The sequence below is a fragment of the Rattus norvegicus genome, chromosome 1 (genome assembly GCF_021556685.1).
Source record: "Rattus norvegicus strain SHRSP/BbbUtx chromosome 1, alternate assembly SHRSP_T2T, whole genome shotgun sequence".
NCBI lineage: Eukaryota > Metazoa > Chordata > Mammalia > Rodentia > Muridae > Rattus > Rattus norvegicus.
This window is the reverse complement of record NC_141534.1, coordinates 130,229,756-130,254,655: the sequence shown is the minus strand read 5'-3', so window position 1 is coordinate 130,254,655 and position 24,900 is coordinate 130,229,756. Positions and strand designations below refer to the sequence as shown.

General features: G+C 44.5%; 2 long non-coding RNA genes across 5 annotated transcripts in view; one reads left to right on the top strand and one right to left on the bottom strand.

Annotated features, from left to right (window-relative positions):
* LOC120099837 (uncharacterized) overlaps positions 1-24,548 on the top strand; it is a 28,896-nt gene extending 4,348 nt beyond the window's left edge. Inside the window, exons 1-4 of one of the 3 annotated variants that reach the window (XR_015646853.1) lie at positions 15,550-15,630; positions 16,951-17,123; positions 23,466-23,781; positions 24,045-24,548. This is a non-coding gene — a long non-coding RNA (uncharacterized LOC120099837). Of the gene's footprint in view, positions 1-14,065; positions 14,402-15,464; positions 15,631-16,950; positions 18,044-23,465; positions 23,782-24,044 lie in introns of those variants that run through there. The other 2 variants (XR_015646855.1, XR_015646854.1) reach the window with 2 other exon arrangements.
* LOC148007699 (uncharacterized) lies at positions 7,266-17,137 on the bottom strand. 2 transcript variants are annotated; one of them, XR_015646859.1, is made up of 4 exons: positions 16,847-17,133; positions 13,627-13,875; positions 12,726-12,762; positions 7,266-8,416 (listed from the first exon to the last, which is right to left on the bottom strand). It is a non-coding gene; the product is annotated as an uncharacterized LOC148007699 (long non-coding RNA). The 2 variants fall into 2 exon arrangements; XR_015646860.1 differs by lacking the exon at positions 7,266-8,416 and adding an exon at positions 10,611-11,795 and having other exon boundaries at positions 16,847-17,137.
* Positions 24,549-24,900: the final 352 nt, after the last annotated feature.

The window sequence follows — 24,900 nt, the reverse complement described above, 5'->3', positions numbered from 1 at the left end:
CACCCTCGGGCCTCCCCCTTCCCTGAGGCATCAAGTCTTTACAGAATTAGGTACATCCTCTCCCACTGAGTCCAGACAAGGCAGTCCTCTGCTACATATTCATCAGGGAAGGGGAATGTCTTGGAGCAGCCCACGTATGCTCTTTGGCTGGGAGCTCCCAGGGATCCAGGTTATGGGAGGGGATGGCCACCCCATAGGAAGACCAACAGTGTTTTTCATGTCAGCTTCCAACACCTGGAAACGCATTCTACCTAGACCCCCAGTAGTTACACCTGGTAGGAACTCAGAAGCACTCCCTACCAATCATCCCACAGTTCCCGCACTACCAGAGAAGGCAATAGAAGCACCTTTATGAGGAAGACAAGATTAGATATCAACACCTACAATTACAATTATTCCAAACACAGATGCCTAGACACCAGTGCAAAACACAACCATAACACCCAAGACAATATGTCTCCATCGGAACCCAGTAACACACTACAGCAGGCCCTCATGAAATGCAATATAGATGAAGCACACAATAATGACTTCAAAATAGCTATAATGGATATGTTCCAGGACCTTAAAGAGGATATGTGAAGTCTGTGAAAGCACAACAGGGGAATGAAATGGTTAAAACAGTCCAAGGCAGGAAAGAAGAAATAAAATCACTGAAGAAAACTCAAACTGAGGTAAAATTAGAAGTAAAAAATTTAGGAAATCAAACAAAAACCTCAATAGTAAACCTCACCAACAGGAATGGAAGAGAGAATCTTTCATCAACAAAAGATAGAAGACAGAATATCAGGCACTGCAGATAAGATAAAAGAAATAGATTCCTCAAAGAATAATGTTAACACATACACACCACACACACACACACACACACACACACACACACACACACACCAACCAAACAACAACAACAACAACACACAAAACACCCAGGAAATCTGAACATTATGAAAAGACCAATTCTGTAAATACTAGGAAGAGAGGAAGAAGAAACACAGATCAAAAACACAGAAAATATTTTTTTCTTTTTTTTCCGGAGCTGGGTACTGAACCCACAGCCTTGCGCTTGCTAGGCAAGCGCTCTACCACACAGAAAATATTTTTAACAAAATAATGGGAGAACATTTTCCTAACCTGAAGAAGGAGGTGCCTATCAAGGTATAAGAAGTATATAGAACATCAAGTAGACTGGAACAAAACAACACAAAAAACCCTCCCCTCAGCACATAGTAGTCAAAACACTAAACACATAGAACAAAGAAAAATATTTAAAATTGCAAGGAAAAAGACCATACACATAACATATAAAGGAAGACCTACTATAATAACACATGAATCCTCAGTGGAGAGTCTAAAAGCCAGAAGGGTTTTAGATGTGTTGCCAAAGAGAACAAAGATGCCAGCCCAATTTTCAATCCCATACAATATATGAAGAAAACAAGATATTCCATTATAGGGGCTGGGGATTTAGCTCAGTGGTAGAGCACTTACCTAGGAAGCGCAAGGCCCTGGGTTCGGTCCCCAGCTCCGAAAAAAGGAACCAAAAAAAAAAAAAGATATTCCATTATAAAGTCAAACTGGAACAATATCCATCTACAAGTCCATCTCTACAAGAAGGCACTAGAAAGAAAACTTCAACCTGAAGAGGCTATCAGATACGAGAAAACACAGGAATAAGCAATCCCAGACCAGCAAATTAAAAGAAGGGGGAAAAACCCACACCTTAGCAACAAAATAACAGAAATCAATAAACACTGCTCAATGATAATACTCAACATCAATTATTATGCCCAGTTGGCAGGAACCACAGGAGACCACCAGAAATTGTGATACCGATGTAATAAACAAAGAGAGTTTTTATGTATGAGTATGAACCAGATTCCCAATCCTATGCAATGCTTGTGTCTAGGGGGTTGAGACATATATAGGAGAATGAGTAAGCTGGGGTTCTCAAGCCCTGGTGTTACATGATTGGGTAGCGGGTAAAGTAGTGTGGTCCTTCAAACCCGATAACACTTGTTCAGACAGTGAGGTGGAATCATGCAGCTGGAAAAGGACCTTTTTGACCTGGGAAGGGTAACTCATTTTGTTATTGGAGGCCAGTGTGTTTTTACAAAGTGGTCACATCTGCCTAGGAACACTTTCCCGTAGCTCAAGAGTGAGAGTGGGCTTCATCACCTCAAGGATACTAACTCCTGCCCCCTTCAAAAGCAAGAGCCATCTGCACGGGGAAAGTGCTAGCTAGCAATATACCCAAGAGATGCTCCAACATACAACAAAGACACATGCTCCACTCTGTTCATAGCAGCCTTATTTATAACAACCAGAAGCTGGAAAGAACCCAGATGCCCTTCAACAGAGGAATGGATTCAAAGCATGTGGTACATCTACACAATGGAGTACTATTTAGCTATCAAAACAATGACTTCATGCACTCATTGATAAGTATCAGCCCAAAAGTTCGAATTACCCAAGATGCAATCCGCAGACCACAGGAAGCTCAAGAAGGATGACCAAAATGCAGATCTCCCACTCCTTAAAAGGGATAAAAAAAAATTCATAGGAGGGGATATGGAGGCAGACCCCAGAGACTATAGACCAGAGACTGAAGGAACAGCCATTCAGAGCCTGCCCCACATTTGGCCCATATATATACAGCCACCAAAACTGATTGATGAAGCAAAAGAGTGCATGTAGAAAAGGGACCGGATACAGATCTCTCCTGAGCATGTCCAATACAGAGGTCAATGCTAGCAGCAAACCACTGAACTGAGAACAGGACCCCCTTTGGGAGCACTAGAGGAAGGACTGAAAGAGCTGAAGGGGCTTGCAACCCCATAAAAACAACAATGCCAAACAACCAGAGCTTCCAGGAACTAAACCACTACCAAAAGACTATACATGGATTGACCCAGGGCTCCAAATGCATATGTAGCAGTGAATAGACTTGTTGGAGCACCAGTGGAAAGGGAAGCCCTTGGTCCTGCCAAGGTTGGACTCCCAGTGCAAGGGAATGTCAGGGGGCCCATAAGGGGGGTTGATAGGGGGAAACACCCATATGGGGGATGGGGAGGGGATGGGGGGGCTTATTGACAGGAAACTGGGAAAGGGAATAACATTTAAAATGTAAATAAAGAAATATATCTAACTTTAAAAAAAGAATTATCACTAAGTTCAGGGGATGGATAGATATGGAAGCTAGGTTGGGCAGCCCTTTTCAAAGGCTGGAGACATCTGCACTGGGGACCAGGGGAAGGGAGTACTGGCCATTTTGGCTCAGTACAGGGACAAGAGAATTTGGGATTTGATGAACAGAGACCACAATGGTCTTCATTCTCCAATAGAGAGACAAAGACTGACAGATTTGACTCAAATGATAAGATTCATCCTTCTGGTGCATTCAAGAAACACATCTTCAGGGGAAAAAAGTGGAAAAAGATATTCCGAACAAATGGACTCAAGAAAAAAGCTTGTGTAGCCATTTTAACATTTGACAAAGTAGACTTCAAATCAGAAGTCATCTGAAGAGACAGGAAAGGATGCTACTCGCACAAAGGAAAAATCCACCAAGAGGAGATTACAATTCTCAACACCTATACAGTAAACTCAAGGGCACCTGACATCATAGAAAGAAACACTATTATGACCAAAATCACATCTTGATCCTCACACAGTGATAGAACAAGACTTCAATATTCAACTCTCACCAGTACTGGATGTCTCGTCGTCCAGACAAAAACTAAACAGAGCAACGCTAAAGGTAACTGAAGTTATAAACTAAACGGAGCTAACATGTACACAGAACATTTCCCCAAATACATACACAAAAATTAAACCTGCTTCTCAGCACCTCATGAAACTTTCTCCAAAGTTGACTACTACTAGGACTCAAAGGAAATCTTACCAGATACAAGAAACTTGAAATAGCACTCTGTATCCTACCTGATTGCCATGGATTAAAGATGGATTACCAACAACAGAAACAATGAAAAGCTGACAAACTCAGGGAAACTATGGAAACTGAACAACTCATTCCTGAGTGAAAAAAATGGGTCAAGAAAGAAATTAAAGTCTTAAAATTGGGTGAAATAAAAGCACATCATAACCAAAACCATAGGACACAATGAAGGAAGAGAGAGAGGAAGAGAGAGAGAGAGAGAGAGAGAGAGAGAGAGAGAGAGAGAGAGAGAGAGACCTTATGTTACCAAGTTAACAGCACACTCAAAAGCTCCAGAATAAAATAAGAAATCACACACAAAAAGAGTAGCCATCAAGAAATAATCAAACTCAGGGCTAAAATAAAATAGAAACAAACAATACAAAAAAATCCAATGAAATGAAGAGGTTTTTTTTTTTTTGAGAAAATCAATTAGATTGATAAGCCCTTACCCAAATTAACTAAAAGACAGAAAAAGAATATGCAAATTGATAAAATTAGAGATGACAAGGGGACAGAACAAAAGACCAAGGAAATCCAGATACTCATAAGGACATATTTTTAAAACCCGCATACTACCAAATTGGAAAACCTAATGGGAAAAGATTTTTACCAACTACACATCCAATAGAGGACTAAATTCTAAAAGGCATAAAGAACCCCAAAATCATCAAAAAACCCACAAATAATACAATTTAAAAATGAGGTACTTATCTAACAGAGTTACCAAAGGATGAAACAAAAAATGACTGAGACGGACTTAAAGAAATGTTCAGCGTCCTTAGTCATCAGGGAGATGCACGACAAAAATCACGCTGAAATTTCATCTCACACCAGTCAGAACGGCAAAGAGCAATAAAACAAATGACAGCTCACGCGGTGAGGATGTAGGGTAAGGAGAACACTCTTCCATCGCTGGTAAATCTGTACAGCCACTGTAGAAATCAATATGGCTATTCCCCAGGAAGCTGTGGGCAGATCTACCTCCACATCCAGCTATGCTACTCCTGGCATGCGTCCAAAGGACTCTACGTCCCACTACACAGACACTCGCTCAACCGCGATCATTAGTGCTCTACTCATAACTGCCAGAAACTGGAAAGAGCTGAGACGTCTGTCGGCGGAGGAATGGAGAAAGAAAATGGGGTACATACACAATATTTAGATTTTTTAAAAAAACATGAAATCATAAAATTTGTAGGTAAATAGATAGAGATAGGAAAAAAAATCATCGGAATGAGGTAACCCAGACCCAAAGAGACAAATATGGTATGTGTTCATGTATATGTGGTTGCTAGCTACTAAAGTCTACAACCCATGTAACCACTTTAGGTATAAAGACTTTAGGTATAAAGTAAGGGACTAAGGGGCAGGAATGGAGCCTTCGAAAGGAAAAATAGAATATGTATTTATGGGTAGATGAGGGGGGCTAGAAAGGGAAGATTAACAAGGAAGGGAAGAGGAGATTAGAGAGGGAATACAGAGCATGACTAACTAAAACAAAGGGCAATTTGAGAGCTTGTTTGTAAACTAGACATTTTTAAATATATATACATATATGAAAGAAAACTAAATGGAATCACTAAAAAAATGCAGGAAGACACTTCGACTAGATGTCTTTTATTAACAAGTCCAGGACCAGGGGTAGGTGATATCTAATTGAGTTGTTGGCCAAGGGAGCCCTATGGGAACCCACAAACAATCCAAGCTATAGTAAAGGCTGTTTATTGCTCTCCACAAACTGATAATAAGACCCAATAGATGAAGACAATGCTTACATATCTCCCTGAACATGGAAATTGAACTGGTGCCTAACTAGAACCTTTACCACAACTGACTGGTGTTAATGGTACTGGAAGGTACTGTGCAGGCTGCCAGAGGAGAAAGGTGAACCCCAACTCAGCTACAACCTTTCAGTCTACAGTGGGGACCTTTTGGTATGCTATGCTGGGATAACGGTGGCACGAAGAGTTATAACCAGTAATTATTTGATTGAAAAGCTCATGTCACGGAATGGAATTCATGCCTGACACTGTTCGGTGGCCAAAAACCTGAGGCTAGATAGTCCATGGACTTAGGAAAAAGCAAATTCTACTGTCCTGCTAGCAATAAATTGATCCTTAACAATATTCTTCCATACATATAAATCAATGTCTTGCTAGGCCATCATCAGAGAAGCTTCCTCCTGCTGTAGATAGGAACAAATGCAAAGACCCACAACTGGATTGTGTGGAGAGGAGGAGAGAGGAGAGAGGAGAGAGGAGAGAGGGGAGAGGGGAGAGGGGGAGAGGGGGAGAGAGGGGAGAGAGAGAGAGAGAGAGAGAGAGAGAGAGAGAGAGAGAGAGAGAGAGAGAGAGAGAGAGAGAGAGAGACCTTGGAATACTCAGTCCTAGGTGGGATGCCTCCCCTCAGGACTCAAGGAACACTGCAGAAGAGGAGGTGGAAAGACTACAAGAGTCAGTGGAGATGGAAGACAGCATAGAAACGAGGACTTGTAGATACAAGATCTGATGAACATATGACCTCACAGAGATGGTGGCAGCATTCACAGGTTCGACACAGGTATAGGTGAGATGGGGTCCCAGTGCTGACAGAGAAGTAGAAACAAGTCCCTACCCCTAATCCAAAAGCTGTCTCCAGCTGACGACTACTCACAAAGAACAAGCTACTTCTCCCCAGTGATGTTTCAGTGGGTGTACAAACCACACTTTAGCACAGACAGGCCCCATGCCTAGCAGGAGATGGCCAACACAAAAGAACTCAGTGGTAATTTTTAGAGAGGGGTTTGTTTGTTTGCCGTTTTATTTTGTTTTGTTTGTTGGGTTGGGTTGGGGTTGGGTTTTTTTTTTTCATAATGCCTTGTCTGATCTTTTGCTTGCATAAATATAGTTTCCAGTTTTATGCTTTTATGAGATTTGTGTGTGTGTGTGTGTTATGTGTTTCTTGTGCTATATATTTAGTTCTTTTTTATGTTACTTTGTTTCATCCTATACTTTGTTTTGTCCTAGTCTGGTTTATTTGTAGTTTCCTTCGTTTGGATTTTTTTTTCTTTTTAGTTGTGTGTTTGTTTTCTAATAGAGAGAAAGAAAGAGTGGATTTGCAGGGTGGGGAGGAGAAGATCTGGGAGGGGTTGAGTGAAAGAGAAAGGAAGGGAAAAAAGAAAAAAAGTGGAAACTATCCAAGTCCCACTTACCTTTTTCTAAAGTCTGCTAGTGTCTGTACAGGTGGACAGGAGTTTCCTTCACTGAGATCGAGCTTTGTAGGCTACTGTATGTCTATTCTGATCATTTATTAAACTGTCAAATATAATTTGTTTCAGATTTTTTATTTTAAAGAATCTTTTACTAGTTTCTGCAATCAAATCCATGTAGATAAGACCTTACATATTTAATACAGTGTGTTAGTCCTTCACAAATAAAAAAATTAAGGTTAATATTTCTAGGTCAGTTCGGCTATTAATTTCTGTAAAATGCCAGCTGAACACAGTAAACTAGGATACTTTTTCCAAAGTTGAGAGCATAGCTAAAGTTTCCAAAAATTCAGATTACTCATATATATAATACATATGATATATGTAAAGATGTAATTGTAGATCAATAGCAATATATTAAGCAGCAGTATCTGCGATAGCTTTTCCATGTTCTACAAAAATTTAAATAAAATTTTAGAAATTCCCAGCATGCTCCATTAAAACAAAGAAAAAGCAAAATCCCAGAATAAAAAAATCAAAATTTTGTTATTATGGTAACCAGCACCATTTTCCAAATCAGCTTCTCAATGATAATGTGGATTCTCACATTTAAAAAATTTAAACTCAGGTCCATAATTGTATCTCAGTAATCTATCAATGGTGCTGTTCATTTACCAAATTTACTTTTTTGTTGGTGTTGTTTCTGCCAGAGAGTCGAAACTCTCCTGAATTCTGGGAATATAGTGACAAGCGTCTGGATCCATGAACGTTTAGGTCATTCCTGGTGTATGTATTTATGAGCAGCATGCATTTCTCTTCAGAATTAGTTCTTAGAATTGGCTGACCAATGAGTCTTTCTGTTGAATCTATTCTGCCTAATCATTCTCTTAAATGTATAAAATGGTTAAAAAAAAAATGAAAATGGTAGAGCCTCGTGATGTCACAATGGCGTATTATGGTGGGGCAATTCTGCAATGTGACATCAAAATTCAGCATGGTGTTATTACAGATCTACATTATGGTAACACAGTGAAACATTCTGAGGAGCAGTGCACCACAGGGAAGTTACAAAGTAGCACTGTGGTCTCGGTTGTAGAATTTGGTAACATACTGGTACATGGCAATAGCATAGTATACTATTGTGATGGCACACTGAAAAATATGTCACTGGGATGATACAATGTAGAACAGTCATAGAAGAATGGTGTCCTGTGGTGAAAGTGTGGTCTTGATGTTCTGAGTTACGCAGGTCAATTGAAGAAAGGGGCTCACTCCAGCATATCAATCAGGCTCTGAGAAAGCAGGAAGGAACAATCTCGATGAAATGAACCTTGAACTGCCGTAGCAGCATATTTATTGATTGTTACACAAAAAGTTGTGGGGTTTTGGGGGGGCAGTAAAATGAGTTCCTCGTACCAAAGCCCCTAATCTAATCTCTGTTTTGTGAAGGAAAACATCACGTCCCTGCAACTTTAGTCCTTCTTGTACACTGTTTGCAGCACCCAATAATGCAAGACATTCCAGGCATCTTGTGACAAAAATCAGGCAAAGGCTGTAAAGCTCCTTTGGAAAACCAACTCTACAGCTAACAGAAAACAATCACTGCTTTCTACAATGATTTCTTCAAAGTCAAAGTACTTCTAGAAAACAACTATTTCTCTGTCTCCTCTGGATACAGTGAAAAACGATTGTTTCATTCCAATGTTTACCCTAGGTACAATAATTGTACTAGGATCCCACTACAATATGAGGCATTGTGATCTGACAATTCAGCAAGTGTGGTGGTGCGATGGAGTATTATGGTGTTGCCATGTACAGTTGGGATGGCACAAGGGAACGGTGTGGTGACAAGGCTTACCACTGTGTCAGCATGATGAAGGTCTGTGATATCACAGCGTGCCACTGTGATGTGAGAATGACCATTGTGATGGTTCTGTGGAGACTTATGATGACCCAGTTCATTACTGTGGTAGCTTAGTGGAGAACTGTGATGAAATGGTGGAGCCCTGTGATGTTCCAATGTAGACTGCGCTGGTAACATGAAGCCTTGTCACAACACAGTGCAGAATCAATGATGAAGCATGGTGACATCACAGTTTTGCACAATGACAATGGGGAAACTATAATGGCATATTGTAGCTTCATGGCATTAGCCCAGTTATAGTAAAACAGAGCACTGTCACAGCACAGTGCAAAATTATTTTGGCACAATGAAGCGTTGTGACGTTACAGTTCAGCCTTTGGGACACAATAGAGTACTGTGATGACATCATATGTTGTGATGCATTATGGTGACATGAGTACTGTGACAGCACAGCGGAGCACTGTGATGGCAAAGTAGAGCACTGTGATACCATAGTGGAGCACTGCGATACCACAGTGGAGCACTGCGATACCACAGTGGAGCACTGTGATAGTACAGTGGAGCACTGAGATAGCACAGTGGAGCACTGAGATAGCACAGTGGAGCACTGCGATACCACAGTGGAGCACTGTAATAGCACAGCGGAGCACTGAGATAGCACAGCGGAGCACTGAGATAGCACAGTGGAGCACTGAGATAGCACAGTGGAGCACTATGATAGCACAGTGGAGCACTGAGATAGCACAGTGGAGCACTATAATAGCACAGTGGAGCACTGAGATACCACAGTGGAGCACTGCAATAGCACAGCGGAGCACTATAATAGCACAGTGGAGCACTGAGATACCACAGCAGAGCACTGTGATAGCACAGTGGAGCACTGAGATACCAAGTGGAGCACTTGATAGCACAGTGGAGCACTGAGATACCACAGTGGAGCACTGAGATACCACAGCGGAGCACTATAATAGCACAGTGGAGCACTGAGATACCAAGTGGAGCACTGAGATACCAAGTGGAGCACTGCAATACCACAGTGGAGCACTGAGATACCACAGTGGAGCACTGTAATAGCACAGTGGAGCACTGCAATACCACAGTGGAGCACTGCAATACCACAGTGGAGCATTTGATAGTACAGTGGAGCACTGTAATGAAACAATGGAGCATCATGACGTCACAATATACGCTGTGATGTCATAATGGGGCATTTTTATGACAGGATGCAGGGTTGTGTTGTCACAGTTCAGCATTGTGGTGGTAAAATATATGTTGCAGTAAAATAGAGCATTGAGATACCACGATGAACAATTGTCAGTGCACAATGAACCATTCTGGTGTAGCTCGGCACTGCGATGACATGATATACCACTGTAATGAAACAGTGAGGCACTGTAATGAAAGACTGCTTGGACAGCACACGCCTTCAATCCCAGCAGGCAGGAGGCAGAGGCAGGAGGATCTCTGAGTTCCAGGACAGCCTGGACTACACAAAGAAACCCTGACTCAAAAAAAAAAAAATGGAAGAGGAGGAGGAGGAGAAAGTGGGTAGGTAGGGAAGGGAGGTTGGATGAATATGATCAAAATATATTGTATGAATTCTCACAGAATAAGAATATTTTAAAAGATGTGTTAACTTTATTCAAACACCCTTTTGTCATCTGATCATGAGATTTCTGTCTGTGCATTTATTAATAATATGCACTACCCTTACTAATTTTGAATTTTCACAACAAGTCTTGCATCCTCAGCAGGAAGTCAGTTCGGTGCTGGTACACTATCTTTTTAATATGATCCGAACTTTGAACGTATTTTGTTGAGAACTTCTGCACCTACATTCATCAGAAAGATTGGCCTGTAGTTTCCTTTTTATGTCTGTGTCTTTATCCAGTCATGGTGTCAGGGTTACATTGGTAGCATACAATGAGTTGGGCGGTTTTCCTTTACGTTTTGTGAAACAGTCTGGAAAGTGTTGGAATTAGAACTCCTTTCAGCGTTTAGTAGTGGTCAGTAGTAAACCCATCTGTCCCAGGACGTTTTTTATGGATAGAATTTCAGGGGCTGCTTCTGTGTCCTTACTTTGATTGGTCCATTTAAGGTGCTTCTGCCTTTGGACTTTAACTTCATTAGCTGACGTGCCCTTAGAGGTTTCTTTATGTCTTCTAGATTTTCCAGGTTTTTTTGTAATGTAAGTACTTACAAGTACTCCCTGGTCTTCTAGATTTCACTGGAATCTATTGTGACGATTATTTTTCACCTCTAATTTTATTATTTATCAATCTATCAGTTAGTTTGGCTTGGTTTGGCCAATCTTGACAATCCTCTCAAATGACCAACTTTCTGTCTAATCCTCTGTCTTGCTCTCTGTTTTGCTCATTTCTGCTAATTGTTATTTCTGGCCATCTGCTGCGCTTGGGTTTTCCTCTTCTTGCTCTTACAGAACTTTGAGGTGCACCATGGAGTTATTGGAGACCTCTAACTTTTTAATATGAGTTCTTATAAACATTTCTCTTAAGTCTGCCTTGGCTGCATCTCAGAAGTTCTGGGAGGCTTGGTTCTCATTTTTCATTGACTTGTGGAGTTTCTAATTTTCCTACCTGATTTCCTCAACAACCCACCGTTCACCCAACAGTGTGTTGTTCAGTCTCAAGGCATCTGTGTATTTTCTGAGGTGAGCTTTCAATTTGTAGTTTTATTCCCCTGTGGTCTGATTCCATTTCAGAGATTATTTTCGTTTTTGCATTTCTTAAGTCTTGCCTTGTGGTCTATATGCAATCAGTTTTATAGAAGGAAGGTTTCGTGCACTTCTGAGAATAGAGGGATTTTTTTTTTAACTTTAGACTATCTTATGTAATCACCATAGTAACAGTAAAGAAAAAGTCTGTAGGATATATGCAGCCAAAAAATGAGAAACAAATAAAAGTGCAGCACCACGAAAAATCAGTTAAGCACAAAGAAAATCACGATGACTCAAGAGACCAAAAAAGCTTTGATATTCATAAAATAATTTTTAAAACACAATAGTATGATCTTTTCCAGAAATAAATTTAGAGATATATGGATTAAAACCCACAGTTGAAAGTCATCAACTGACAGCATGTATTAAAAGAAAGAAAGAAAGAAAGAAAGAAAGAAAGAAAGAAAGAAAGAAAGAAAGAGTTCAATGTATGACCTAGGAGGGGCTTGTTTTATTTAAATCTAAGGAAGTAACAGGCTGAAAAGGACGGCTATGATGTATGATGTATGTCTGTGGTATGATCAATTAATGAAGAGATTCACAACCAGACAAAGTGCTGTGAATCAATGTCTATTGGGTTTTTCAGCCCTAAAGGGAACACCTTTACTAACATTAGCCCACACGATGGCTGGGAACATCGAGCGGGGTCAGGGGTGGAAAGAATGAAAGAACCAGCAGACGAGGAAGAATGCTGTGAAATGCTGTCCTCTAGGCAGGACAGAGCCATTGCACTTGTAACTCATCGAAGCTATTGGTACATGAACGAGACCAAGCCAACAAGCTTTCAACAGCTGCCACTAATTGGACTCACTGGGTTACCAAAAAAAGGTGAGGGGTTAATTACACGTGAGGTTGGGTGAAGAACATGTTGAGGGTGTCTGAGCAGAGTGGGAAGGGGAAATCAGTAGTGGATCGATCAAAGCACATTGTTTACATGTATGATATTGCTAAAGAGTGAACAAAAGGGGCTGGGGATTTAGCTCAGTGGTAGAGCGCTTACCTAGGAAGCGCAAGGCCCTGGGTTCGGTCCCCAGCTCCTAAAAAAAGAACCAAAAAAAAAAAGAGTGAACAAAAGATTTTCTATTTTTTAAGGAGGGATGGAGAAAGGTAATCCATCGGAACAGTAATTTAAAAGGACCTGGGGTAACTATACTAATAGTAGACAAAATAGTCTTTTATCAAACACAAACACACACACACACACACACACACACACACACACACATATATACACACACACACCACACAAAACAGTATGGCATAGAAGGAAATTATACATAGATTTTTTTAAAAAGATTTGGGACTAAGGAGGGAGTCAGTTGGTTAAAATGTCTTCCACGCAAGCATGAGAACTTGAATTTGGCTTAAAATAAAAGTGGGTGTGGTGGTGACTTGCCACACCCTTCCTCCCTCCCCAACCCCCTCCCCTCAGGTTTCATCTTCATTCCCCTTCCCAACCCCCAAGGTTAATACAAGGTTATTATAAAGATTACAGAGAAAATCACAACCCAGCAGCAGCCAAAAGGAACTGAAAAACAGGAAAAAGACTTGCATAAAAGTTTCACCAAGCACACACAGATGGCCACGAGCTCAAGGGGAAAGCTTGGTATCATGAAGCAATAGGGAACACAGGACCACAGTGAGACAGCATCATGCTCATTAAAATAGGTGGAACAAAATAATTCCACTCCTCAAAACTCACAAAAGCTGCTCAGAACTGGGGAGATGGCTCTGTAGGTAAAATACTTGCTTTGCAAGCACACACAGACTTGCACACTCATGAAAACGTGTATACATATATGCACACAGAAGAAGTTGAAAGACTTGTCATGATCAGTTCTACTTCTGGACGTGGCACTGAGAGAGTCGGAAAGCAGGGACTTGAAGAAGTATTTTTATACCTGTGCTCACTGCAGCGTTACACACAGTAGCCCAAATGAGGAAGAAACACAAGTGTCCATTGGTGGGTGGCTCCATAAAAACTACGGTATATCCGTACAGCAGAATGTTATTCGACCCTAAATAAGGAAAGAAACTCTGACATATGTTACCACAGGGACCAACCTTAAAGACATTGTAGGGTTGGGGATTTAGCTCAGTGGTAGAGCGCTTGCCTCGTAAGCACAAGGCCCTGGGTTCGGTCCTCAGCTCTGAAAAAAAGAAAAAAAAAAAAAGACACTGTACTGAGTTCAATAAGCCAATCGTAAAAGGACAAGTGTTGTATGTTACTCATTTGAGGGCACTAGGTTATCAAACTAGTAACAATGGGAAGTGGGTGGTGGTTGGCTAGACAGTGGGGGAAGGGAAGAGGAACAGTTTATGCGTGATAAGAACGGTTTCAGACTGGCAAGATGGAAAGATTTCTGGAGTCAGGCTACCCAGCAATGAGTGCCCTGAACACACTAGGCTTTCCACTCAGAATGAAGATGGTAAAGTTTAGGTCACACATATTTCACCACAATTAAAAGTAACAAACACTGGCAAAGACTAAAAGTACAGAACAGAGGAAATCTGACGTGGCACAGACACGCTGGGAAACAGTTTGGCATCTGAGAATATGACGTGAGTGACTACCATAGGACCCAGCCGTTGCACCATGGCGCTCATCCCAGAAAAACGACAGTGTATGTTGTTCACATGAATGCTTGCACACTAGAGCCGGGAACAGCTTGGATGGTAAGAGATTCATCGCGGAAACAGCCCAGATACTCAACAAGCGAAGGCTTAACGTGAAGCCACAAAAAGAACAAGCTAATACACATGCAATTGGGATGAGCCTCGGGGCGGGGGTGAGGGGTAGGGGGCTGGGGAAGCTAACCCAAACAGCAAAACACTGAGGCTCCATCCCTGTACCACTTTTGAAATGGAAAATTCCAAAACCATAGTGTAGTAGTAGTCAGGAGTTAGGAAAGGTGTGAGGAGTAACAGGACAGGCGTCATATAGGAGGGCACCAGGAGGAAGCTGTTGGGCAGGAGTTCTGTGGGTGTGGCTACTTCTTGGGTGTACTGTCTGGTTTTCTTCTCCTTCTTTTTTTCTTTTTTAGGATGTTACTCTTGGCAGACTGGTGGAGGGTACGGGGGGAACCTCTCCAGCACTGTTGACTTCTGCTACAGCTACCTCAAAACAAAAAGGCTAATTTTAAAAGGACATACTAATCAGTTATTATCCGCTGTGGTTTCTGTGGGCTTCCTCAGCTCTGTCTGGGACCAGTAGAAGGCTCTTCCCTGACGTATGTGGCAGTCAAACACTGCTGGTGGTGAGGACTTGAGCTGGGCTGTCGGCCAGAACTCTGACTCATGGCTTCCCTATGTTGCCTGGACTTCCTCACACCATGGTGTCTGGGATCAGGGAGGGAAATGTCCCAAGAAAAACAGATGGAAGGTGTCTAAGCCTCAGATGTTACTCAGCAAAGCCACCCACCATGACCAGGTCCTAAAGTCTCACCATGTGAGGGACTGGGTGCCTGAGTTCTACAAGTTGTTGTGGCAGTTCTGAAAGGAGCATCCTCCACAAGTATCTCCCAAGGCCCAGGGGTTCTAGGACCTCAGCACCTCCATGAACCAAACTCTGTAGTCTGTAATGTAAACCTGGGTCACATGACCTGGGAGAAAGAGGAGGAGAGTGAAGTATGAAGGAGACAGGAGTATGAGGAAATTCTCAGAGGGCATTTGCATAGAGCCGAGGAGGGGGCGATGGCTCTAGGCAGCCCATAGCTCTGATTTCCCTTTCTTCACACAGTTCGGTATGCTGAGCAGAGTCCCGTGTGGTCAGTGACAGCACACAGGTGCCAGAGGACTCAGAAACGTTGGAGTACAGACCAAGGCTTCAGCAGCGATGGTTGGCATTACCAACCTAGACTGTGACCCAGAAACCCACAGAAGGGCACCACCAGAGTTGCTCAGAGGTAGGATGCTGAGGACTTTTTTGAGGGCGGGGACCTCAAGCACACACATCTTCGACCCACTTTTCTCTCAGAGAAACAGTCCTGGAAATATGGCTATTTCCCTCGTCCCGCCCTTTGGGACCAGCTGTCCCCAAATCTACAGTTGCTGGCTTGTCACTCCGGTGCAGGCAGAGGGACTGGAAATAGGGGAAAGAAGGGAAAATAGGAGAGACCTAGAGGAGTGAATACTGTTGTGGGCAGTTTTGTAAAATATCACCCCTGACAAAGGTCTCCCAAAGGAGTACAGCAGGAGGGAGCCTAGGGGACACCAGTGCCAGTGAGGGGCAGGTAGGACTGAAGTCCCCCAATGGGGCCTCCTGGAAGCTCCTGCTTGAGAACTGCAGTCTCCCTTTCTCCAGTGCAAAGACGCATCCAGGGAAGAAGTCTTACAGGGAGGGGCATAAAGGATGATTAAAAAAAAAAATGTGATCTGAGCCACATGTGTTTTTTCTACCCTGGTAAAGAACTTACCCTAACTTGATAGCTGTTCTGGTGTGTTTTGAGCCCCTCTGCTCTGTCAGCCCTGGTGTGGAGAAATTCCATTTGCAGGCCATGTGACTCCCTTCAATCTTGTATCGATAAGATTGAGAGTTCCCACTTCCTTAAAGTATCTGAGGTTGTGTGTTTTCATGATAAAAGGGGCTAGGAGACTCACGAGTGTGACTCTCGTTTTTTGGCTGGATTCTGAGGATCACGTGGAGGATGATATCACAACAGTGGGAGCTTGTTTAAAGAGGGTTTCAGGGAGGTGGCAGGCTTACAGTAATGTTTTCCTGATAACTTAGCCAGTCCCCTAAGGCCTGATCCACTCCCATGGTGTAGCACTGATTATTCATGAGGGTAGAAACCCCCAGGACACACTCCCCTCCAATTAAGCCCCATCTCTTTAAGGTCCCAACAACTCAACATGGGCCACATGGAAAACTGAACATCCCACACAGAAGCCACAGAACCACACCAAATATGCAGCACTGACTGAGAGCTCATACATAGTCTTTTACCTCAGAGATTGGTGGGTCAGGAGTCCACACACGGCCAAGTAGACCATGCTTGGGAATTCTCCACGCCCTGCTCTGTCATCCTTTGTGTGGAGCTCGCCACCTGACTCTCCTCAATCTTGTAGTACAAGACGAGAATCTGACACTTCCTTAGTAGTTTAGGTCACCTAATGACTTACCTGTCACGTGAGGCTGCCCTTCTGCCACCCAGGCCCCATTGGCAGTTAGCAACACAGTGGTTTTGTACACTTGCAAGCCAGGTCTCTCTGACCTTCTGTTATAGGCTCCTCTGACTGGATATGCCCAGGATAACTCGAACAGTCTCCATCTTGGTGATCTCAAAGTTGATGCCCAGATGCCTCATTCGTGAAAGTGACACCAGCTATACAGATCATTCTATCTACACACTCAGGAAGAAGGCAGTATATACAGATCATGCTCTAGGATGGTGTTATGGTTTGTATATGCTTGGCTCAGGGCACTCCCTGCACAATTAGAAGTTGTTGCAGCAGGTGTGGTCTTGTTGGAGTAGGTGTGGCCTTGTTGGAGTAGGTGGGTCTTGTTGGAGTAGGTGTGGTCTTGTTGGAGTGGGTGTGGCCTTGTTGGAGTGGGTGTAGCCTTATTGGAGTAGGTGTGGCCTTGTTGGAGTGGGTGTAGCCTTATTGGAGTAGGTGTGGCCTTGTTGGAGTAGGTGTGGTCTTGTTGGAGTAGGTGTGGTCTTGTTGGAGTGGGTGTGGTCTTGTTGGAGTGGGTGTGGTCTTGTTGGAGTAGGTGTGGTCTTGTTGGAGTGGGTGTGGTCTTGTTGGAGTAGGTGTGGCCTTGTTGGAGTGGGTGTGTTACTGTGGATGTGAGCTTTTTTAAGATCCTCACCCTAGCTGCCAGGAAGCCAGTATTCTGCTAGCAGCCTTCAGATGAAGGTGTAGAACTCTCAGCTCCTCCTCCACCATACCTGCCTGGATGCTGCCGTGCTCCCACCTTGATGATAATGGACTGAACCTCCGAACCTATAAGCCAAGCCCAATTAAATGTTGTCCTTATAGGAGTTGCCTTGATCATGGTGTCTATTCACAGCGTAAAACCCCAACTAAGACACATGGAATTCCTAAGACATCTTAGAGTTCTGCCCATCACATCTGGGTTTGGAGTCTGAATTTACACCTCCCTTTTGCTGTAGAAATTTCTAAGGATGTCACAGTTGCTCCTGGGCCACTGGTGTCTTTGCTGTACATGTGAAAGGCATAGTGGAGCACAACTAAGTCTAGCACTCTGAAGTCAGACACAGGCGGACCTCTGTGAGTTTGAGGCCAACCTGTAAAGTGAGTTCCAGGCCTGTCAGAGCCACATCCTGAGACTCTATAAACAATAAGTTTTAAAAAGGGAAAAATCCTAGCAAGTGCAAGGCCCTGGGTTCGGTCCCCAGCTCCGAAAAAAAAAGAAAAAAAAAGGAAAAAATCTTGCAGGAAGGAAATTTATCACTGAAGACTTCACATTTTAAAAAATTCCCACCAAGCATGCAGGAACAGCATCCACTACGAAAGAAAGTCAGAAGGCAACACTCTTAGGGTTAGCACCCCGACACCTGGCTGACACAGGGCAAACCCAAGTCTGTTCATGGATATCTTAGTTGGGGTTTCTAGTTCTTTGACCACACACCATGACCAAAAGTACCGTGAGAAGGAAAGGACTTATTTTTTTGGCTTACATTTCCACATCATAATCCAACACCTAAAAAAGTCAGGACAGGACCTCAAGGAAAGAACCAAGAGGCAGGAACCAAAGCAGAGACCATGGAGCAGTGCTTGCCCCTCCTGGTTTGACCAGGTTGCTTTTGTATGTAACTTGGGACCACCTGCCCAAGGGTGGCAACTGTCCATAGTGGGTTGGGCTTTTCCATGTCTACTGTCAACCAAGAAAATGCACCACAGGCCCACTGCCAGGACAATCTGATGGGGTCATTTTCTTGGCCGAGGTTCCCTCTCACAGATGTGTCAAATTGGCAAGAGACAAACACACTGAGTATATATCCCAAGTATCCAGCACATCCAGCTGATGCCTGGACCCATGAGGAACACCGCCACCTACACACAGTTCCCCGCCCCCCACCCCACCCCCGTGTGTGTGTGTGTGTGTGTGTGTGTGTGTGTGTGTGTGTGTGTTTGAGAAAGTGTGATTCATAAATTAACCGGTTAGATTAATAGCAACTAATGACAAAATACAATTTAACCGCTGACTGTAGGTTATTTAAGATTTTTTAATTATTTCTGGGTTTTTCCACTCGACAGCTTTGAATCATAGTCATCTGGGGGTACTAGAACAGGAAGTCTGTGTCCAGTGGAAGACAACTGACCCAACAACGACCTAGTGTGTGCTGAGCTGTTGCATCTACAAATGACCGTAGGACAGTAAGGATAACTGAAAACCACAACGAGCTTCCCAAGGGTTTTCGTTATGAAATTAAAGCATTAAAATATTTCGTAATCTCTTCTGCAGTGACAAAAACCCACTTACTTATTTTGATGGCTTACTCTAGCATTCGATCATAATGCATTCGACTTGTGGTTAGTTTCCAAAACTAACATTGTGTCAGGGACTTTAGGCAATTCCAGAGACTACTGCCTAAGCAAAAGGAAGTGCTCCAAACCAAGCTGAAGATAGAAATGATTTGGGCTCAAGAAAAGTTGTCTGGTTTGTCCCTGCTACGGGATGCGCACGGATCTGCGAAGATCAGACTGTGTTAGCATTAGTGACTTGCTGAACAAAGGCAGGGGAAGTAAATTTTATGGGCACAGTAGCAAGCCTATGAATTGTGACCTTATTAATCATGCAGACAACAGCATCAGCAGCACACCCAGGCACACATGGTTATTAAATTCATCCATGTTTTAGCCACATAAAAACGGTAGTTTGACACACCTCATTTGCTGTCTGACTTTTGCATACTTAGATTTGTAGTCCAGAGGGCCTGGGCGTTGCTGCTTTGGGAAAACACTGGGCAGCTGCCTCAGTGATAGAAGCTCGCATACTGTGTGCTAGGCTCAATCCTAGTTTCAAAAATAGAAAAGAGAGGGATGGAGGGAGGGTGGGAGGGAGAGAGAGAGAGAAAGAGAGAGAGAGAGAGAGAGAGAGAGAGAGAGAGAGAGAGAGAGAGAGAGAGAGAGAGAGAGAGATGCTCATCCATGTTAACTACCAGCAATGCACAAATCACGGGATTTTGTTAGACAGGCCCTCCATGGCGCCACCATGTGGCTGCTTAGTTAAATGACAAGAAGGTATTCTCCCCTCCACAAGAAAATTCTGAAGCTTTGATCTCTGGGGTGCCTAGAGAACTCAAAGAGAGGGAATTACTGAATAAGGATACAATCATTATTTTTAGAGCATGTAAATCCCTGAGTGATGGGCTTCAGTGTATAGGTTACAGTCTAGGTTACAAAAGCATACAAAGAAAAGCTGTGCGTGTGTTTGTGTGTATCTGTGTGTCTTTGTGTGTGTCTGTGTGTCTGTGTGTGTCTGTATGTCTGTGTGTGTCTGGGTGTCTGTGTGTGTCAGTCTGGGTGTCTGTGTGTTTCTGTGTGTGTCTGTGTGTGGAGCAGGGAATAGGTGGGAGAGACTGAACCCCAGAATCTGGACCAGACCTGGGCTGGAGTGCTGGTTTAGGCTATGAGATTTTGCACATGGTTCTGGGTATCTGCGAGCCTGTTTCCTCATGGGAAATGCAGGCAACTTGGATGTCACAGGGACTCTGATCCAAGCTTGACCTGGACCCTGACCCTTGGTAAGGATGAGACAATATACCCCCACCCTTCTTTTCTCCTTCTCCTTCTTCTCCTCCTTCTCCTCCTCCTTCTCCTTCCTCCCCACTCCTTCCTCCCCACTCCTCTCCCTCCCCGTCCTCTCCTGCCAAGCAACTGCTGAGCACTGATGGGACAAAGTAGAGACTCTCATACCAACGTGTGGGATCCCTCTCTCCTCTGAGAGCCCCACAGTGCTCCCGCCCTGGGCCTCCCCTCCTTTGCCAGGTGCTCCTGGCTTCATTTTGTCTTTGAGTGTCTGGCACCTGATGGCCCTGTGCCTTGAGTTGACAGGAACATGGAAAACCATGGAAGGATCCCCGGCCTTCTTGTAGGGCCCTCAACTGCTTCTGTCTCAGTGGGCCAGCCCTCAGGGCCCCACCCTGTCCCGGTCCCTGGCCTCCCTCAACCATACCATTCCTTTAGTTATTCCCCAACACACAATCTGGTTGCTGCGTCCCTGCAGATGTCTGCATCTGCGAGCGCATGGGCTCAGGCCACAGCTTTAGGAGAAAGCTGACAATAGCCACAGGTGTTCATTCATGTCCACACAAACTTGCTGTTGTTATTCAAGAAATTTTTAAAAATCATATTGATGAACAACTTTGGAATTGAAAATGAGGCGAAAGAGAGTCTCAGCCCCATCCCGGAGCTAGTCCTCTGCACTCTCCCCAGCTCTTAGCCTTTCTCCATCCCGTCCCAGCCCATCTTTCTTGGCCCCTCCCTCCTGCCTCTCCTCTGCATCTCTCCCACCGATACCCAGGTACAGGGGCCCTCCTGTACCTCTGCCTGACTCCCCACCGCCTCCTGAGCCCCTCCTGTACCCGTTACACCTCTTTCCTCTCAGTCCTGCTTTCTTCAGTCTTCCTGGAGCGGGTGCCTGAATTCGCCTCTCTCCAGAAGCTGCCCTTTGGCAGCCTTGTAGGACCAAACTTAGAGCCCGACTCTGAAAATGGAGAGTGGGAGAAGGGGAAAGGGAGAGGCAGAAGGGGAGGGGAAGACAGGAAGAGGCGGAGGGGCCAGCTAATAGTGGACAAGCCCCACTGGAAGCTTCTCATTGTCTGCCAGCATGGAGCCCTCCCCACCTGACCAACCACTCAGTTACCTCAGAGACCCTGAGATGCTGCAGCTGCAGAGCCATCCCCCTGTCACCACCAGCCCTGGCCCTTGTGTGTGAAGAAAATCCCAAGGTCATACTTCCTGTGGGCTTCTGCAGTTAAAAATGGAAAAGATTGCATGGCTTTTCCTTGTTATGTGTCTGTGTGTAATTGTGAACCCAAAGGAAGTGAAGGGAGAGCTGTAAATGATAGCCCTGTGACTCAAAAGAGGGAGTAAGAAGGATGCTGGACAAACCCCTTCTCACCTTCCCACACTGTCACCAGCAGGTGGGCCATCCTTGTTAGATGTTACCAGCGGGTGGGGACTTCAGTCACTTTCTGTCAAATATTAGCAAACCAGTGCTGAGAGTTTCTTGCCTAGAGAGGCCAACATTTGTCCCAGAGAAACTTCTGCCCAGAGCCTGCTGGAAATGAAGCTGAGAGAGCCCAAGCACAGAGGAGTGCCCCAGCCCTGGCCCAGGCCTGCAGCTCTGCTCCACTGGGAGCTTCTGCCTGGCTTCTGCTTCTAGTTGCTGAAGTGCAGCCTACACCTTTTTTACTTCCGGACTTGTGCTAGGTCTTATCACCAGGAGCAGAAGGTTCCAGAGTCCAGCTGGAGGCCTGCTCTGAGGCCTGGCTGCCCTTCCTAACATCCTACACTGCTGTGTCCGGAAGCACTCAGTCCAGCGCTAGCTGCTCTGGCTTCCTGCAGCTTCTTCCACAGAGTAAGGGCTGCTTGTCTCTAGGAGGGCCTGTAGGTGGTGCGGTGAGGAGAGCAGGCCAGACTTGGGCTCAAAGATTCAAAGTGGCTTGAGGGACTGCATCTCCTCACACTGCACTCCCTCCCACTGCCGCCCTGGTCTCTGCACTGTCCCTTCTCTCACCTCCCTCTCCTATTCTTGATTGTCTTCTCACTCTTCTCTGGACATCACCTTACCTCCAGAGCCTCCTTTACCTACAGAGGTTTGACGTTCAGTGCTGTGTGAACCATTCCCTCTGATCTCCTGGAGTCCTCTAGCATCCAGCCCTTGACCTGTTCCATGTGCCCATCTCGGGGTACATGATCAAGCCGAGACCAACCAGCAGTGAACGTTCCAAGTGACAAACTAGAACAGGTAGACTAGAAATAACAGTAACTGAGGCTATGTGTGATGGTCCTTGCCGATGTCAGATGGAGCATTCTAGAAGAGTGGCGAGGAGGTACACTTCCCTCCCTGGCTGCCTCCAAAAGTCACTGACTGACGTGTGCTTCAGATCTGACCTTCCGAAATTTGGGTATTAGCCTTGTCTGGAAGCAAAATGTTCTCCTACCTACTGATCGGTCCAAGTCATTCCAGGTTAATAGTCATGGTTAGTGTGGCAAAGGCCACTCTGTCTGACAGATGTGAGACCAGCTGCAAGTCATTCAGTTATTAACACTGACTCTAACACTACTCCCTGTGTACAGTGCCCACTTGTATCTCAGACTGAGACCATGCACTGGGTCACATGTCTAAACATAAGATGAACCACACCTTCCTCCAAAATGCACGATGGGAGATGAGCCTTATTCTGCCAGATAGTTTAAATGTCAACTCGCTACAGCCTAAGATTATTTGGAAAGAACTTTAATTCAGGAATTGAGGAATTGCCTAGATCATGCTAGATTGTGGGCATTTCTGGGGTTGGGGTGGGGTCTTTATTGTTAACTGATATACCCAGTCCATTATGGGCGGCACCATTCCCTGTGCTGGTAGCCCTAAAGTGTATAAGTGAAAAGAGTTAGCTGAGCACAGGAAACCTAGCAGGCAGTAGAGATGTGTCCATTTCTCTACTCTTGACTAACTACCTGCTCTGAGTTCCTGCCTTAACTCCCCTCAACTGAAAGACTGTTCCCTGAGACTGTAAGCCAAATAAGCTCTTTTCTCTTCTAGGCTGCTTTTGGTTTATCGTAACAATGTAAGTAAAACTAGACACACACCTTCCTCCAAAATACCTGTTAGGTCCTAGAAAGAGCAGACTCTTCTCTCCATCCACCAAGAATGGGAGCATCAAGAGATTCAGTGGTTACAAGGAACTTCCTAAGCATCTCTGCCAGAGGCCAGAAGAGCCCTGCAATGCTGCGCGAAACTCAGATCCAGGGAGCAAGAGACACAGAGGCCACCCCATGGTACTTTGAAAAACTGAGGCAAAGTACACATGGGACGTGGGCTTCCTTGTCTCATCCTCTGTCCGCCCGCTGAGAACAAGGTGAGTTCGACTTATCCTGGCAGTATCTAGAAGCTTGCTAATGGTCATCTGCATTACATACTGTGGGATGATGTCATAGGTGAGGCTGGTACAAGATAGAATGAGGCCTGTCATTGGACGAGAAGGAAGAGTGGGCGGGAGAAAAGTTTGAGGGAAGGGGAGGAGTCTGCAATGGAAAGGAGGAAGAGACAGGAGGGATGGGAGAGAAGCCGTGGCGGAGAACATAGAAGCTGACTTTAAGATTCCACTCTGTGCATTTACAGGTTGTTTTGAATGTTCTTAAGAGATGGATGTGTACCCACCTCCCCTCTGAGGGAAGAAGAAGCAGAACACTGGGACCGACCAGTAGCTGTGGCAGAAGAGGTCAGGCCTGCCAGTCAAGGACAGACGGTGTCCCAGGCAGAGGTTGTGAAGCCTGAGTAGGACCTAGGAGCCTCCTGCCCGAGCCCTAGGCCAGAGAGAACAGTGAGTAGAGGCCACAGTGGCTCCCGTGTCCTCCCAGACACTTTCCCGATAAGCCAGAAATTGCACAAACTTAGCCGTCTCAGAATCTGAGGGCAGACACTTGCAGCATCGCGGCAAACATCGGGAACAGCAGTGTGCATAGCTGCATCAGATCTGAGAACATTTTACTCTCAGAGAGTCACACCGCGCAGGATCTAATGATTCCAGCTGAGGCAGCACACGGAGGTGTCAGCAGCACAGTGACGTTGAGAGGCAGGGAAAGCTGATCGTTAAAAATAGGTGAAGCTGAGCCAAAAAACTTGAAAAAAGAAACAAAACATTATAGTTCATACTGGAGAGAAACCTACTAGTGGATCTGAAGTTGGGGTTTTAGAAGCGTGTGTGATGCTGATAACGATGAGTTGTCCCACTGAGAGCTCTCTAAACTCCACGAAAATGTGTTCGGTGGCCTACTGTGGCCTACAGGCAGAACCATGTTTTCATGAGTAGTTTTACTGGGAGCCACCACTCTCCTCTGTTTGCCTCTATCTGTAGCAGCCTTCCCTCCATGGCATTGGTTGCGTGGCCCTTTCCAGACGTGCTCCCTGACTCATTTACCAAATAAAATTTGAATTATCCTATAAATACTTGTACAGAAAATTTGACCGATGGAAT